This window comes from Folsomia candida, unplaced genomic scaffold (genome assembly GCF_002217175.1).
Source record: "Folsomia candida strain VU population unplaced genomic scaffold, ASM221717v1 Fcan01_Sc013, whole genome shotgun sequence".
In the NCBI taxonomy this organism is placed as follows: Eukaryota; Metazoa; Arthropoda; class Collembola; order Entomobryomorpha; family Isotomidae; genus Folsomia; species Folsomia candida.
The window spans coordinates 1,664,298-1,669,843 of NW_019091205.1; positions in this window are offsets into that span (position 1 = coordinate 1,664,298).

Sequence of the window (5,546 nt, forward strand, 5' to 3'; positions counted from 1 at the left end):
GTCAAAGAGTTGAAGTTGATGAAATTCCACACGCCCAGTGTCGTTCATCAAGACATAAAGACTCCGTGGTGCGCACTCGGCTATTCCATTAGCCGAAACCAAATATTGAACGTCCTTTGGATATAGCGATAGATAACCTCCACACGTTTCATAAAATTGAAAATGATTGGCGTAAAGCATGGGGTTCACAACTATTGTACCGTCCGAGTTAGAGTGTAAGGATTTCTTGCGAGGTAGTTTTGACGGTTTGGGTTTTCTAAATTTTTCCACGTCTGGTCGACGTTTTTTCTTTATGTTATCCTTCTCCATACTTGAGTTGTTGTTGTTGCGTGAACGTTTGGAGCAAAACTAGTTGAATTCGGCATTATTTCGTGCTTTATATTCTCGAAAAAATATATAAGAAACTCACGATAGTACGCCATGCAGTAAACTAGTGTCACAATAAAAAATATTCCAACAAAGAGAATAAGTACAACGCACAAACAGCCGAGCACTGCTTGACAGAATTCAAGCATACAACGTTCACACTTTGTCTTTTTTCGACGGGGGGTCTCCATCCTAACGTTTTTAGACTAGTCCAAGAGTAACATATGTAAAGTTTTTAGTAGTGTCAATATGATGATCTAATACTATGCGTAAGCTGGCAAATGTTCCTATATACATGATATAACTTGTAACAAAAATAAGACAGGAAATGCAAAGGATTATGAACGAGTAAAAACGTTCTATAAACGTTTTTACTGACTGAGCTACAGACTCCATTACTATGGTCTTGTCACAAACTGCAAAACTCAAATGATTGTTTTACTGTATGTAAACTTGCTTTTTAGTCAAGTCCCATGAACTTGAAAGGAAAAGGTCTGGTAACCACAAAATGATGATCCAACACTATACGTATTGTAGCAAATGAACCACTATATATAATGTAACTGAGTACCAAAAGAAAGCAAGAAATGAATATGAAAATGTATGAGTTTCGTTCAACAAACGTTTTCGTCTTTGATGCTTCCATGCTCCTTGGATAGCTGTATCATGCAAATACAAGATTCAAACTTATTACAAAACAATGGTGTGTATACCAATTTATTTACTCTTGAAAAAAATCAAATAATTACATTTTTATATTGATCCATTACATCGGCATCAGAGGACATTTTAACTTGAAGTATTTATTGTTGCAAGCTTTCGATATTCATACAGAATTTCTTCATCAGGCAAAAATATATTTGTAAACTAAAATTCATGTGTACGTTTCCTCCTCCAAGTCAAGTTTTGTTTGATATCAAATAATTACGTGGTTACATTTATAAATTTTTACGTGGACTTTGAGGGCTATTGTGTATATGTTAAAAAGTTTGTTAGTGTACTTGACCAGATAGGGCTGACTGCGACTCCTCTCGAAATATTCATCTTGTTAGTGGTACTTTTGATGAACAGTGCTTCTTTAAATTTCCGAAAATATCTTCTAGGTTCTTTTAGAATTAATTTATACGAACTTGGGTCCAAATTGTGTTCATGTTCATGCATGTGTAGAGCAACAGGAGATAATCTTACATTTCCACTTCTAATGGCATGAATGTGTTCCTGAATCCTTGTAGTATAATCACGTCCTGTTTCTCCAATATACTTTGCTGGACAATTACTGCATTGAATTTAATAAATCCCACAATTTATTGTTCTCGGTTTCTCTTTAGTGTTGGTTAGCATTCTGGATAACTTCGGGCCAGGAATGTAACCTATTTTCATTTCTAGTTTTCTTTCTAGAAATCGTGCAATTTTTGCGGTGGTTTCACCTGCCCACGGTAAATAATTCTTTTGACTGGTTCGTCTAGTGAGTTGTTGTTATTGTTATACTGCATTTTGTTTTTGACTTTCTTCAGTCTGTATTCAATCATTTTTCGTGTAAAATTACATTTTTGTCAATTGCCCGCAGTTACATTTTTCTGGAACGAAAAAAACTGGAACCGTAACTTCACGTAAATCTACATAGTCCTTCATCCATATCTGCCCCTCTGAATCCACCAGCCAGGCGTTCTTCCGCTTTCCATTGGTATTGGGTGGAAAATCACCATACTTTGCTACCCGTTTCCATTTTCGCAACTAAAAGTATTTTGCTGGCCAGTTACCATGAAATTGGTGATGGGGATGCATGCATGGCTTTGCGTCCTTCCCATCTGTAATGGTTTTGTCATTTGGTTCTTCCTCGCCATCCTTGGGTTTGCATAGCTCCTCCAAAACTCCTTCCCAAATCTTTACGTCTTGATTTGCTTCAGTACGAAACTTTTGCCAAATCTGCCCCGTTTCGTCAATCCCAAAAACGTAGACCCCCTCTTTCTCGGCTATGTCTGCCCAGTCATCTTCCGCAACTGGTGTCCATCCAGACGTCTCATAGTACTCAGCCATCATCATTATGTCAAACTTGGGCTTGGTTGGTTTTGTACGTTTTCGAATTTCACGCAACATCCTCTTCTTGGCACACATTTCGGCTGGTGAGATAATGCCATAATTCTGCAACGGATGTTCGTATAAATTCAGCAGCCATGGGTTGAGCAGGATATCAGTTTGGATTTCACAACCCAGCACTTTTCTTTCTTCATCTTCTTCATCTTCATCTTTGGCTTGGTTAAAGTCGGGAATGGAAACACTAACCCAGTTATTCATAACATAAAACTTGGGCGTGGCTCCCTCTCGAACTTCGTTGAATCCAAGCTTCATCATTTCACCTTTCAATCTTTCGTAGGTGTTTGCCATGTGGAGATCTTCACAGGCGTACAGGATTTCGCTTAAAAATCGTTCAAAGCATTGGAAAAATGCAATGTATCGACCCTCATCGCCAACCACGAGAGGGAATGCAGTCTTGGCAATTTTGTGGATAACATCCCATGAATCGTCAAGTTTGAAATTAACGGACACTCCTTCTTGCTTGATAAACACATAGTAGTCGTCATTGAAGGGGCTTACCCAAATGGCTGGATTCTCACTTCTATACGCAAGCTTGCTTTCTTTGAATCCATGTTCTTCAGCCTCTTCGTAGAGCATTCGGCTCGCAAAGAAAGGGAACTCTTGGTACATCTGCATGCAAAGCGTACTCAGTTGGACTCGTATAGCAGGATCCTTGTGCATTGCTCCAACGAGTCGTTTAATCACGTAGAAACAGGTTGGCAGATCCAAGTAGATGCACTTTTTCTTTCTTTCAATTACAATTTGGATCTTTTCAAGTAACTCGTTAGAATACACTTGGATGATCCGATCATCTTCAATCTTTATTTTCTTGTCGTCGGTTGCAAGAGTAGAGGTTTCCAATTCTCGCTTGTCAGCTCGGGTTGCAAAAGATTGGGTGGGGTTGGCACTTGGGGTTGCAGCAGACGTCGGAAAAGTGGGGTTGCCCTTCTCTTCTTGGTTTGGGGAAGCTGGGGAATTTGGGGGTGGGACAATTCCCGAAATGTTGGATTGTTTTGTAGCCATAATGATTTTCGAAAACTTGGTTGGGTTTACAAACTTGATGATATAACCATATAAACATTGAATATATGCTTTTGTATATTTCAAATGTTTGAATTTCGCCACGGTCACGATTTTAGGCCTCAAAACCGTTCTTGGCGAAAAATTCCTGTGGGCGTCAAAAAAATCCTACACAGTCAAACGATAGCTCATTTTTTTCGTGAGGCCTTGCCGCAACCAATAAAAAATATTAGAAAGTCAAAAAAAAATTATTCGTGAAGTTTTCATTTTGGCCTCTCATTTTGAAGTGGTAAAAAAATGCTGACCTTTGACCGGGCGGTGACCTTAGAAATCGGCGACGAGGGATTATTCGCCAATTAGTTTATACAAGTGCATGCAGAGTTTCGAAGCTCTAAGTGCATGGGATCATATCGCAATTAAAAATACGTAAACGTGCCTTCAATTTTTTGAGACACTGTATGTACATCTGTAAACATAATTAAATTCACAGAATCAATAGTGTAATTTACTTGGATATTTACCTGTAATCTTGTACATGTACTTTCAAACAACGCAAATTTAACAATTCATCACGGAACAGAAGTTGTTCAAAAGTGCATTTTTATCTATTAAGGTATACAAAATGTATTTATCTATTAAAATCATATACCTTTTATGAATGGACTTTCGGAAATGTTAAGGTAAAATTTAAACTGATTGAGGAGGAGTTATTGCAATGTGACAGATCCGCTTATGGCGGACCGTCGACTGAGGTCGACACCAGCTACGAATATATGATTAGAAATTATCCCGTTAAAAAATGGTATCGCGGAGAGAACACAATATTAGCCGGGCCTGTCGGATTTATTGTTCAAATTTGGCGGGAATCACGCATGCTGCTATATCTCAAATTGTTTTTGAGCTCAGGGATTTACAACCACGTGGCTCGTCAGGTTAATCTGAACGCGACAATGTTACGTGAAAGGGAGGCCAAGTCTGCAAAGCTGGAGGAAATTCGCTCTGCCGCGACCTCATATCACGTGGTCAGACTTGGTGGCAGTATTCAAACCGTCTTCATTCTACTCGTCACCTGTCTAGCGACATGTTTGTGCCTGTTTTTCGTCGAGTATGTGAAATACAATAGGGCAAACATCACAAAGAGCTTTGCATTAGTTTGGGCACGGTTGTCAACAATTATGGAAGAATGCAGGTTTTGCAAGATAATATGTACGAAATGTGTAGGTAGAATTAATTTGCGAAAGAAAAAAATGAGGAATGGTTAATTATGGTACTGAAAACCGGTGATTATCGAAGTTCATGTTACGATTTGTCGCGGAGAATGGAACATGACAATCAACTTGAAACACTGTGAGCAAAGTTGATGCAGAATTTTATTCTACGACTTCTCTTTCTTTGACAATTGGTGATTTCGGAATTTCTATATAGCGAAAATCAGGTTCCCATTTACTTAACATTGGAGCCGGAGTGAAATAAGGTGGAATACATCGTGTATTATACAAGTAACTAAATAAAAGAAATGTGTTGGTTATAAAATTTATGTATGTACTAAAGGGAGGGCAGCCTGGTGGATACGAATTTGGCCTTGAATAACCCCGGAACGGTTTGTCGTAGCGGGTCAAAATTTTGAACAGAAGAGCATGTTATCCTCAGATAGTTGTGTGCAAAAATTCAACTCTCTACTTTCAAAAATGCCTCCCCCACAGCCCCCAGAAGTTGAGACACTCGTTTCAACTTTTTCCAAACTCCGTCTAAAAAATTCGGTCCCCACAGAAAGATTTTCTTTTCATCTATCCGAACTCAAACAAGTCGATTTGACTTATATCAGGGGATTGTATAGGTATTTCACTATTCCAAATGATTTTTATCCCCAATCTAGTTTCAAGGTCATTTGCATAATCTTGGGTCAACTTTGCCGTCTGGGAGGACGCTCCGTCATGATGAAAAATCACCTTAATTATTATTTTACCGTGCAAATTAGGAAAATTGTATTCTAAAAGTGGTTTCAGTACAAGGTCCACATAATACTTCGAAGATTCCTTCACTTTTTGGGGGACTTTGATAAGTGGGAGGACACCACGACAGGA